Here is a 13,011-nt window from a genome sequence, read left to right on the forward strand (position 1 = left end):
TTTAATGGGAGCAAGATTTTATCAGAGATAAGAACCAGAGACACAGTGAGCTAGGGTAAGAAAGAGGGAAGTTATTTCTGAGAGTAATGACTTAAAATAGACTTCATCCAGTCTTGCTGTGACTAAACAAGTGTCTTTCATGATACAAGAGAAAGAGACTGGGAATTCACTGAGTGTCTCTGTGATGGTGTATGTCATCACAGAGAGTTTAACCCACTCTAAGCCCACACAGTTCCCAACACCCCAGAAGGAGATTCTGTGGAAGTTCTGCAAGGTGATCACTTCAATCCCCTGAAACACTGAAACCAAGATCTTCTCCACCAAGGTAGGGGGTCTCCCAACATGTAACCTTGGAGCACAAGAAAAATGTGCAAACATTTGGGAACAAAGTGCATTTTTTTCTTCATATGGTAGCCAGGATTAAAAGTATTTCTGTTCAAATTTGGCTGTATAAATCCAAACAACTCAATATTAATATGTTATATTCACCAAATTTGGTAGGTAAGACCATTTGACCAGGCAAAATATTCAGATCACAGATCAGGTTGTTAAATGGCTAAGAAAAAGAGGGAATTAAAAGAAGTTTTTAAATGCTAGAACAGAGCCAGTAGCTTTGCAAGTAAAGAACCAAGATAATTATCAAATGTTTCAAACAAAATAAACAAATTAGCATCCCCAAAACTGTAATAGTGTTCAAGCTTTCTGATAAAGTTAAGTAGATGCGAAATAAAAGACAGCAAGGTCTCAGTCTTACATGTTTCTGACATGGGTAAGGCTGAGATAATTATCATGCATTTCTAATATAATGTACTTATAGGCATAGGGGGTTTTTTTACCTGTATATAATGGCTATCAAGAAACAGGAATTCTTAGTTTTAAAAAGCCCAAACATTAATTTAGCTAAATGGTGTATTTCTTGGAAAGTATTATGAAAATAACATTTAAAAATCTTTCTGTAACTATAGGTTTAACAGTTTGCAGATCCTTTGGAAAGTTCTTAGATTACCAAAGCAAACATAATCCTTATGAAGAAAAAAGAAAATAGAACAGACAAATAAACAAAACAAAACCCAAAACAGGAAAAAAACTTACAAAAGAATTTCATTAAGCTTGCAGACTCCTTCCAGTCTTGAAATACATCACACATGAAAGTGTTTTTTTCCTTCCTACTGGCACTGGTCCTTTTCCATGTCCTCTTTATGGAAATCCTAGCCAAAGAATGGCAATAGGGTCTGCTAAAGAAATTGCATGGTCTTCTTTCCTTTTTTTTTTCCCTAGTATTTTTTATTATTTACTAATTTTTAAAATAAATTTAGAACAGAATTTCTATCTTTAGTATTCCTCTGGATCTTGAGCATCTTCCAAACATTTTCGCAGCACATATTAAAGAAATAGCACATATTGGGATGGTTGTATTTATAACAGAGTTTCAGTCATTATCATTCAGGTCTAATTCCTCCACAAAGACTGTGTTAATGTTTCTTTGAACAATTTCATCACATTAATAGATTCCAAAGATTTTGCTATTTTATAAGTTGTGACTGGAACAGCAGTTTGACATCAGAATAATGAATTTAACCATCTTTCTGACTGATCTAACCATGCCAAATTTTACATCCCCTGGGCACCTGTGGTAATGTCTGTTCTTATCCCATAATCTATAAAGCTTCAGATATTTCTGATATTAATTATATATATTAATATTGTATATTAATTTTTTATGAGAAAGGTTTTGATCTTCAGTAGATTTCTGCATCAAAAAAGGCCTGTTTTCCATGCAAGAATTCAAGGGTCAAGAATAGGCAAAGAAATGTTTGACCTGAAGATCTTATGCAGCACTTTGTTTTAAAATTTTACAAGTACTTAAAATTTTTAAGGTATTTGGAAGTAGCATGCCTATTTATAATTAGAGGCACCGCGTCTCTATCTCAAGCATAGAGACAGAGAAAATAGAATCATAAATGATAGAACACACTGAGTTGGAAGGGACCTGCAAGGATCACTGAGTCCAACTCCTGGCCCAACAGGACACCCCAAGAATCTCACCGTGTTTCTGAGAGTGTTGTCCAAACATTCCTTGGACTCTGTCAGGCTTGATGCTGTGAACACTTCCCTGGGAATCCTGTTCCAGTGCCCAACCACTCTCTGGGTGAAGAACATTTTAAAAACCTTTTCCCTATGTCCAGCCTGAACCTCCCCTGACTCAGCTCCATGCCATTTCCTCAAGTCCTGTCTCTGGTCACCAGAGAGAAGAGATCGGTACCTGCCCCTCCACTTCCCCTCGTGAGGAAGCTGCAGAGCCCGATGAGGTCTGAGCTCAGTCTCTTCTCCAGGCTGAACAGACCAAGTGGCCTCAGCCATTCCTCATACAGTTTCAGCTCTTTCAAAGATATTGGGAATTATTTTTTTCCTGGCCTCCTTTCAATATCACTGTTGACAGTACCTCCTGTCATCATCAGCTATAATGATAATTCCCAAGGCCACTCCTCCTTCCTCTGTATCCCAGCTTTCAAAATAAGCTTTAGGTTAGAAAAACACTTCCTTTTCAGCTTAGGAAGGAGAGGGCAGCACAGAGTTTGGATGGTGAGGGCAGTGGGGCCTGCGGTGCCTCTGTGAGGGGAGGCTGGGCCTGCCCAGACATTGCTGGTTCCCGCCAGCCACAACCAGTCCCAAAAATGCATTGAAGGATGGGCAAAACACTGCCTGGCGAGGTTTTCCTCACAGGACTGAGGGAAAAAAGGTGGAGAAACAGCCCTGCAGTGCACATGTCACTGATAACTGAGGAGGAAGCAGTGCTGTCAGCTCCGATGACGCCCCTGAGGACACATGGTTGTCACCTCGCAGACCACACGGCATCAGACACCCACATGCACACTAGGTACATAAACAGCATTCCCAGGCAGGGTTGGGCTGTACCTTTGGACAATTTTAATGGGATAATGAATTCAAAGGTTTTTGCCATTATCTATGCAGTGACAAAATCACCAGATTGCTTGATGTCATAACAGATAATTTAGCCAGCTCCCGATCAATCATTTGTAAAAGTTTATATTCACTGGGAATTACAATGTGCTTGTCAGAGACCTCTGGTAATTTTACTATGCTGTCAAAAAGGTGTCTTGGATGGGAACTGCTCAGGTAAAATTGCATTTGGCAAATGTATTAAATCAGCGTTGCCAAGAAAACTTGGCACCATTGGATTAATAGTGAGGAAGGGGGGTTGTGGTCCCTTCATGGCAGCTCCATTCTGCTGCTCCTTCCCTCCCCACAGTTTTCCCCTGCCCCAGCCTGTGTCCTTCCCCAGACTGCAGCCCTCCAAGAACTTCATGGGGGCTACACTTCTCCAGGGCAAGCTTGGTCCAGAACACGCTGTCCATGGGCCACACGGCTCACTCAGACAATACCAGACTGCTGGGTATTACCTGAATGTACTTCACAAGCCTTAAACAGAAAAATTTAAAATGCATCTTTGGCTGCTGCTGAAAAGCAAGGTCCTTTATTTTCTGCCAACCTTCTCCACTACTCTGAGACAAGATTTTACAACATAGAGAGCTAGTAGATTATGGTCTGAAGTAAATCCCACAAAAGAACAGTGTGGAAGAGTACAAAGACAGCTTGCCAGGGCATTTATCTCTTCTACTTAAGCCTAGAAACACAGAATAAGTACATATATATAGCCTCCCAAAAGGCTGAAAATAGTAATAGTCAATCCCAGTGGCTTGAGATGCTGCCTACAGAGAGTGTGCTCCTGTTCTGAAATCATAGAGGGAAGGAAAAGGTCTTTTTGCTCACTGTGTTGAGATTCACTTGAGATTCTTTAAAAAGGAACACTGCAACAGGAGCTGGCAGTCTCATGTACACTAGGTACAGGAATTGAGTATTGCCTTCAAAAAACAGACCTCAGAATGGTTCAGCACAGCAAGTGCAGGAAAAATAGCAGGACCATTTCTGACAAATGGGAAGAAATCAGAAAAATGTATGTCCCCACTCTAGCATGGCTCCCTTTAACATGTAAACATAGTTGTGGCAATTAGTATTTGAACAAAAATATGTTATAAATGGGATTACACACCTTGCATAGTAAATGATCTCAGCAAATACTTTTTTTTTAATCTATGCAAAAACATAACCTCAAGAATATGTGCTTCATTATCTAGCTAGAAGTTTAGGTACTGTAGTTTGGAGATATACTAGGAACAAATTGGATTTAATAGGAAAAATATTCAAATGTTATGTTTTTTGAGCACATGGGAAGCTCCAATAAATCATATTAATTGCTTTAAATTATAAAATTTAAGAAGATGCTGGTACACTTAATCAACATGGTCCACTGAATACAGAGTTCCTTGGCCTTGGCCCTATCTTCACTTCTCTCCATAAATCACTTACTGCCTCAGAGAAGATAAATATAGATCCAAAAAATTACTTTAGGTACATAACTCCTTGGTTATCCTATGTGGGATTTGAAATGCGATTGTGGATCACAAGTTTCTTAAATATAGATAAATAGATTAATCTTTTATTTAAATATATTTCTAAAATAAAGTTAAGTATTTGTTACCATTATGAAATATAAACATGGCCTGCATCTTATTTTCTACTTCAGCATGCCACTAAAAATAAATGGCCAAAAGGTCTTTCTTCTGAATTTGGAAACAGTTTGTTGTATGTGATTTATATCAGCCCCCTCATTATAGAAAACCTTTTCACCATGTGATTGTGTGTATAAGAACAATTATAGAAATTCTGAATTCTCATTCTTTAGATGAGCTGATAGGCTGTGAAAGATACTGGAGTGACAGCTCTTCTGCATTGATCCAGTACAGAGAATAGCCATGGAATTTCTGTTTGCACCTTCCAGGGTATGTAATTTATCCCTGATCCTGAGAAGTGCCCTGTTCATCACTGTCCCTCCACTGAATCTGCTCCCAGTGCACCAGGCTGCTTCTCACTAGGGAGCACTCAGACAGAACCTCAGCTCTGTGCACCCAGAGCTCACGTGGGAAGAGTTCCCTTGTGGGGCTGATCCTCCCCTCTCCCCCAGCATTGTCAGCAATGTATTTGGAACAGTTGCAGGCTCACTTTTTGTCTCATTGAAGGAGAGAAATTAAAAACTTCTAAAAGCAAAGGTAATTAAAGAATTTACAGCAAGAAATACCTGATCATTCAAGCACGCTGTACATTCACACTGTCTGCAAAAGAGGAAATGAGTTATGTTCTTCACAGATGCAATTTTTTTTTGGTTACTTTTAAGCTATAGGACATTTGGATTCGTTTTCCCTTTTAGAAATATAAGGTATCATTATAGTGTTTGATACAATATTTGGGGAAAAAAAAATCTCTACCCCAAGTCATCTCTGTTTTGCTGCCCAATTCAAAAAGTATTAATTATGGAAGGAGAAAAAAAGACTGGAATGGACACAAACAAATTACATGTAAATTTGTTGAATAGATTACTCTATTGTTCAACAACAACGCACAGTTCTTACCTTAGAAAAACAATTCCAGTATTAAGAACAATAGAACCTATATTTACCACAAAGGGAGGTTTATCAAGATAAAACAATTGGGATCCAGTCTTAAAACTCTCATCTGATGGTAACCGTCACACAAGAAATATGCATGAAATATTTCTGCAAATCTTCAGTCTTCTAATTCAGAAGAGATATGGGTGAAGAAGGCAAATAATTTCACACATTAGTGATGAAATTAGAAGATGAAAGGGAAACAAGTAGCAAGAAAGAAGGAGGCAGAAAGGTTAGATGTTTTAAAACCCTAAGTTAAATTTAAATGATATGTATAATCTGGGAGACATGAACACTGTGATTCTAAATTTATCATGTGAAGTGTCTACACACTCTTTAAAAACCTTTACTTAGAGACTTTTGAAAAGACATTTTTTATATATAGAAGGGCATGGACAAAACATAAGTAAAGCTTTTCTGGGTGCGATTTCTTAACTGTAGGTAAAATTCATATTCTGTGGCCACAAAACAAAAAGCAGGAAAAGCTTGTTCTAGGAAATCTCAATGGGAATATTAGACAGTCTTGTTGTGGAAAATGTACTGAATAATGGTATTTGATATTCAGTGTCTCCTGCAAACTGACAGTGTTGGAATTTCCCTTCCTTAAAGCACATATTTGATATTTGGCCTTTTTTTTGTCCCCCAGCTCATTTATATGTGTGTGTTTTTCCTTTTAACGCCCCCTCCCCACCCTTTTTAAATTTAAATAAAACTCTGGGGAAAAAAAAAGCAACAGAAGATCACAGGATGTGAAGATGCCATTCTGGGAACTAGCAAGCAGTCTCAACAGTGAAAGAAGCCAAGTGATCTTTCAAGTGGGCTATTACTGTAGTTGTGGAAGCAGAATAATGAAACTGAACAGAATAATTGGCCTAAATATCTGGTTAGAGGGCTGGTACAGAGAAAAGAGCATGAAAGGCTCTACTAAAACCACAGAAAGGTGGGTGTTCCTGCAATCAGCACAGAAAAAAAGCATTGAAAAAGTCTGTAAACTAAAGAAGAGGGGGAGGGGAACCACTGGAAAGAAATCCAAGCAGAGGAGGGGGAAGGGGGGAAAAATGCCCACTAAATCTGAAAGTCGAGAGGAAAAGAAAGCAGTTGATTGTATTTGCTGACATCCCAAGGATGGCAGTTGGGAAACAGCAATCAGGGCAGCACCATCAGGAGGCACACACAGTAAGAGCAATATGGGTGGCTCTTGAGATATATGTGGGAACACCTCTATGTATCTTTTAAATATAAATACAGCTTGCATATATACATATAAAAGAACTTCAACTATCGCTTCAAAGAGAAAAGAAACAACCATCCTCTCTTACCTGGTCATTTCCATCAGCTGAAGACTTATATGACTTCCAAATAGAAAAGCAGTGAAGTCAGTAAACTCAGATATTATGATCATCCATGTCAACACTTACATCAGAAAACATCTGATGATGTAAGATCCAGTTTAACCATGCTCCATATATGTATATCAGAGATTCTTGCAGTGATCGAGGTGAAAGATTAGGTACCAGCATTGTCCACACTCTTCCTCTGAGCTTCTGACAGTCACTCTCTAAGTGACCATTAACAGTCCAACCCCAAATGTATCCTATTTTCAGTGCTGATTACAGAAACACAAAACGCAGCCGATAGTCCTGTTAATGAATGATTATTAAATTGACAGCACCAATAGACAAAAATTAGAATTACATCACACTTTCGAAAAACTATAGCAAGTTATATTCTATATAAGCAGAATTCCCAATTTGAAGTGACAAGCAGAAAATAAGTAGTTTTTCATTGTCTGGTTAGTATTAGAGTATTATATTTACTATAAAATCAAGATCCGTTAGCAGGAATCCTTATACAAAAGGCATGAGAGTGCCAAGAATACAGAGAAATACGTCCCTAAAAAAGAGGAAAACCAATGTAAGTGTCAAGCTTTTCTAACAAACAAATCCAGAAAAACTGGCTCATTTAAATTTCAAAATGTCCAGATGATATTTCAAGCACTAATCCATATGTCAAGACCTAAATAAAAGCAGCTAAATGAAAAGTGGTTAACAAAGAAAATTATGTATTAGTGTTACAAATATTGAGAAAGAAATACATTTTTAGGTAAATATGCAAAATATATAGGAAGAGATAATATCATAACCAGCTGCTACAACTGGGAGCAAAATACGTATTTTGGGATGCAAAAGTCTTTGTGTAAAGCACACATATTTCTGAAGGCAGCTCAATTTTTAAAAATTCTTACACTTAAAGGTGTCACTGCTTCACTTACATCAATAGCTGATCATAGCTACAACAGTGCTACTGGATCAAAACATGAGTGCCCAAGCAGCTCAGAATGGACTGGTTAATACAGATTTATTATAAAGAGAAATAATTCCAAAGAAAAAGACATTGATGTCGGAGGCATATAGAAATGATACAGGAAAGAAGCTGAGATTATGTATTTTCACAAGAATTCTTGGATCAGATTTATTTTATTGAATTGCTATTGGATACTGCATGTAAGTCCCATTCATTTGGGAAACCCTACCACCTTACTTATATCCTACACACTGTTATATTCACAACATCCTGAAGAAACTACCACTTTCCCATTTCTCTCATTTTTTATGCAGAGAAATAACAAAACAAAAACAAAAACAAAAACAAAAACAAAAACAAACCCAAAAAAATACAAGAGAGATAGAAATCCCAGCACCATTAAAATGGCACAATTATCACTGAATTAGATTGAGTGGGACCTTCACCTGAGCGAGTTGAGGTCACACACAAATTCTATGCTATAGCAAAGGACTGTGTATCATTTTCAGAGTACCCAGGATACCCTGGAGTATCTGAATTTATCTTCTTTTTCATAGGTAATGTTACCCCTAAAAAGCTTTCTGGTAACTTCTTCACCTTAGGTACCTGGCTGAGAAGAGAAACAAACAACCTAACTGAGCAATAACCTGCACTGCAGCTGTACTGACCCCGCACACTCCACTGTCACGACTTCTCTTGTTAAGAGATTCTACTTCCCTCCTGGATCTGCTGACGGTTTCAAATTATAAAGCACTTTAATAAAAGTAATTTCTTTTACTGGGACTGAAGGAGCTGGTGCTGTTTTGCTTCACTTTTCCAATGTAGCTAATTCATAGTCCAACTCATAAAATTAAGTTGAAAGCATGGTATAAAATAATTGTATAAAGTAACAAAAATCATTATTAGGTGTACATTCAGAATTCTGAGCAATGGCTCTTTGAATCCCTGTTTCTTTTTTGAACTGCAAAGCTTCCTAAAAATTACTAACTCCCAGAAAACTGAAACCTGGTGGTGCTAAGACTACACATCACTCTGACACCAGATAACCTGGACTTAATCTAAAAGATCTCCTGTTTACCCCTATAGGGTTTGCATCAGTGCCTCTGTGCCCTTAAGCAATAATAAAACCAGAACTACTGGAAAGGTATTCTGTAGCAGAGTGATGATCTGGAAAAGTTGATAATTTTGTGTATACACACTCTTTAGCCTTCTCTTTGTAACACAACCAAATACTATTGAAATTCCAAACATGCATAAATAATTCATTTTTAGATAGATCCTTCCCACTGAGGTTACAACTTAACTAATAGGTTTCCAGGCACCTGTATGATCATCTAGTCTGACCAGTTCTGTCTTCCTGAGCCTCCAGAAACTACTAAAAGTGAAAATAATCCTTGAAAACAAAACAAAACAAAACCAACAACAACAAAAGTGACAACTTCCTCATGGGACTTTTTTTATGGTTTATTTAATTTTGAATCCTTTATTGCATAACTCCTGTAAGACTTTTACTGGCTAAGCAAAAAAAAAAAAAAAAAAAAGTTGCCTTGAAGAGCCATAAACCAGACTCTTCTCTGGTCAAACCTATCAGCTTGTTACCTCAACAAGGAATCTGGGCCATACTCCTTCTCTGCTTAAAATCCAATTTCTTAATTCAGTGGCTTCACCAGCAGAGCTGTTCCCACAGAGCACGGTCACTGTGGCAGTGATAGTCTCACCTCACATCCAGACCCACTGCAGCAGCATTTCTGCTTTTCCAGGGGTGGGAGAGAGGAAGATCAGCACTTCACCTGCAGACCCATGGAGGTTCCATTTGCTTTTTTACATCAATGCTCCATCCCTACCACAACTAAATCCTGATATCTACATTATTGCAAAGGTACAGCAGCCAAAATACACAACAGGAAGTGACTAGAGGTTTTGGATGCTTTAGTCTGCTGCTCTCTTACTGCAGGGGACTTTTCCTGTTCAGGACAGGAGGGGAAAATAAATCTATTCTAAAATTCTTGGTTAAACATTTATTTTCAACATAGGTAAAGACTGGGTTTCCTCACAAAATCAGGAGCTTTCTTGTTATTTCAAACATCTCTTAAAAGTTGTCTCTCATTTTCAAAGCTCTTCATTTACTTTTATCCACTCACATATCAGTTGATCCCAAATTATCCCTCCTACATTTACAGAATCTTTAAGAAGTCTTCTATGACTCAGATTCCTCCTTTGCACCTTCTTCCTTTTCAAGCTACTAGCTGGTACCTCTGCTTCACTGGCTCCATAATTACAAATCTGATCTGAAAATATTTCTCCTCCTTCCTAAAATTTTTTAGCTTTTTTAGTGAGATGATTTTGCTGACCATTATGCACAACTCTTTTTCTTGTTGTACTTAAACCTATTATGTTTGGAAGTCCAATGTGTTAAGAAAAGCTATGAAGAGCAGTGTATGCTGTGTATGCACAAAATAGGATGTGCAAATTATGGGGATTGTTAACAAAAGAGTGAGATTACAGGGGAATCACTGGGAGCTATAGGGAAGCATTAAGGTACTTAAGACCACAAGTCTCCACTAGACCTCAACAGGGTTTGTAGTCCTAAAACTCTCTGGTGGGATTTTGTTTTGTTTTAAATACTACAGCTAGTAATAAACAAACAGGACCTCACTGTACTAAAGTCCTACTCAAAATTCATTGTTAAGGTTCAATAATTTGAAGTAAAATAAGGTTACAATAGAAAATATTCACAACAGTAATGTGGGTAATTTACACTAAAAAATAAACAGAAAGAACTGAAACTTCTGAATATACTGATGTTCATAATTAATTAATTAATAATTAATTAAGGACAAAACCAAAAGATTCTCTTGTACCATATAGTAACACTGTTTTCCAATTTTCCCTTTTACCTTCCTTTCGTAAGCTAGTTGTGGTGCTGCTTTTCCATAAAGACAATTTTGGTTTGTAGCACTGGTTTGGTTTTTTTTCTTTTAAAACTGCTCTAAGCAGTTTGAAAATGTGAGCTAACCATGAGTGGCACTTTAGATTAAAAAAATAATCATAAGGCAGAATTTCATAACTTTCTATAAACACAGTGAACACTAACTACAAGGATATATACAATAATATTATCTCTTCTGAGTATACAAGATCATCAAGAAATCTGCAGGAGTTTCCTTGTAAACAATTGAAGTATATTTTACTATATTTTTCTCCAGTCCTGTTCATGTTACTTTAAAAAATTTCAGTAACTTCTATTCATTTTCAGCTAATGTGAAAGCATTCCAGTGCAATGCTTTCACATAACACAAATTTTTTCTTTTCAAAGCCTCTATGGGAAACCTTAACCCATACTGCACCTATGTTTCCATCTGGAGTGTGCCAAGTTTCAGGGATTTGGCAGACTTGCATACACAAGAGTTTATCAGCTCTGTAATTAATTTTATGTGCATGAATGACATGAATGCATATTGGGTACACATTTTAACATTTGCTTCTTTCCTTTAATGAAAATGGTGATTCCATAAGATGAAGGAAGAAAAGGAAGGAAGGAAAGAAAAGAAGGAAGAAAATTCTCTTTTCTGCTGACTCCCTGTAATGGTAGTAGAGACCCAGACTGGAGGTTGAAGAGGTGCAGAAGAAAGATTAGCTGCTTGCCTTTATTTTGCACAGTACTAAATATTGCATCAACATGCACAACTCAAAAGATTCAAAATACTCAAAATTTCATCTCAATGAAATAAAGTACAAATGCTTATAACCTCTACTGCTTCTGATGCTTCCCCACTATAAGACCGATAACGAGGCTATCTGATATTTTAACTCATTAGTCAAGTGAATAAGCACCAGCACCTCATACCATGAAGCATATCACAGGGAAACCCTTTTCAAGAGAAGTAGGTAACTGGCACTATTTTAAAGAAAAACCATCATCAACATCATCACAGTTCCTGATTACAGATGAATAACCAAGGAGGAAAACATACATTTCACAAGTTTTGGAGGTGTTCTACTTTCACTGTTCATGTTTTTTTGATTCCATTTGCCAAACATTGCTTGATTAAAGTATTTTTTTTCAATTTGTCAGTGCCATACATTATTGCCGTGTACTAATTTCGCAAGTCCATGCTTAAAATTGTCGTGTTCCTAGGAGTTTATTCCAAGCACAGTCACTCATTTTATATCACATCCAGCTATATCTCTACACGGTTTTTTAGCCTATGGCAGCTAATTATGCAGCTTCTTCTCTGCACTCCAAATATACTGGTGAGTTGCATTCTAAGTCATTACAACATTAGCAAACACACTGAAGATAAAAATGCTTTTATATTTACCAAATAGATTGTATCTGAAAATAGTAAGAATTTGGCAATAAATACAATTATCTTGATTATCTAATCTAGAAATTTCAACACCTGCTAGTCCTGAACAAAATTTTGCAAAGCACCTTTTGTTCATTTCCCCATCCCCCACTTTGCACTCTGGTATTCAGTCAGATTGTTGTGAGACATCTGTAAAAATTATCTGCAGTGTCTCTCTTGCCATAATGCAGACAATCCAGCAGGTCTCTTCACGAACTGCAGAAGCAAAAGCAAGCACCTCTCCATGCTGCACACCAGTGTGCATTTTTGCATGTTTGATAAGGCTTTCAGTAGAGTTGCGGTGAGAGGTATTTCTAGCTGCCATTTGATGGACAGTCTGATCCTGGTTGGTTACTGTAAAACATAATCTGAAATAGAGGCTTAGACCCATGGCATATTTTTAACTTCCTGACATGCACAGCACAGTCTGCTGTTGAGGAATTTTCCTCTCGCCAAAGTGATGAGCAGACAAGGCACCACTGATGCTACTCAAGCTTTGCTCAGTGGGAGGTAATGCAAAAGCAGCGCAGCAACAAATATTGTACTAATGGTGTGCTGCTCCTTCTCCTCTCCCTCTCTCATCTCAGGTTCAGAGCTGGAAAATGATAAGAGACAGGACAGACTGCAATCTTCTTCAAGCAAAAGGAGTGAAGAAAAATCCTTTGGTAAGTGTTTGCTAGGAGAACAGAATTTGATGAAAAGCACTGGGCTGAAGGTAAATAAATAACTGACCTCTGTATTCAGTGTGGTGCTGAGCAGCTACAGCAAGAGATAGAATGTGTCAGAGCAACAAATTCATCTCTCAGTTGTACTGATGTCACTGAGGGTCCTCT

The 13,011-nt window shown here is 37.5% G+C and overlaps 3 long non-coding RNA genes across 6 annotated transcripts in view; 2 read left to right on the forward strand and 1 right to left on the reverse strand.

Moving 5' to 3' along the window:
* The window catches only part of LOC111933369 (uncharacterized), a 274,768-nt gene that overhangs the window by 251,809 nt on the left and 9,948 nt on the right, over positions 1 to 13,011 (reverse strand). The window contains exons 1-2 of one of the 4 annotated variants that reach the window (XR_015274546.1): positions 2,047 to 2,851; positions 1,093 to 1,208 (exon numbers count right to left, since the gene is read on the reverse strand). The exons of 2 other annotated variants lie outside the window; for them this stretch is intronic. This is a non-coding gene — a long non-coding RNA (uncharacterized LOC111933369). Of the gene's footprint in view, positions 1 to 1,092; positions 1,209 to 2,046; positions 2,867 to 13,011 lie in introns of those variants that run through there. One more of the 4 variants, XR_015274549.1, reaches the window with a different exon arrangement.
* LOC111933367 (uncharacterized) lies at positions 216 to 8,617 on the forward strand. The gene is made up of 3 exons (XR_002866661.2): positions 216 to 325; positions 4,766 to 4,862; positions 8,432 to 8,617. It is a non-coding gene; the product is annotated as an uncharacterized LOC111933367 (long non-coding RNA).
* Positions 9,590 to 13,011, forward strand: part of LOC147651345 (uncharacterized) — an 11,518-nt gene continuing 8,096 nt past the window's right edge. The window contains exons 1-3 of the long non-coding RNA XR_015274552.1: positions 9,590 to 9,708; positions 11,346 to 11,448; positions 12,766 to 12,843. This is a non-coding gene — a long non-coding RNA (uncharacterized LOC147651345). The remainder of the gene's footprint in view (positions 9,709 to 11,345; positions 11,449 to 12,765; positions 12,844 to 13,011) is intronic.

Source organism: Cyanistes caeruleus, chromosome 10 (assembly GCF_971803275.1).
Source record: "Cyanistes caeruleus chromosome 10, bCyaCae1.hap1.1, whole genome shotgun sequence".
NCBI lineage: Eukaryota > Metazoa > Chordata > Aves > Passeriformes > Paridae > Cyanistes > Cyanistes caeruleus.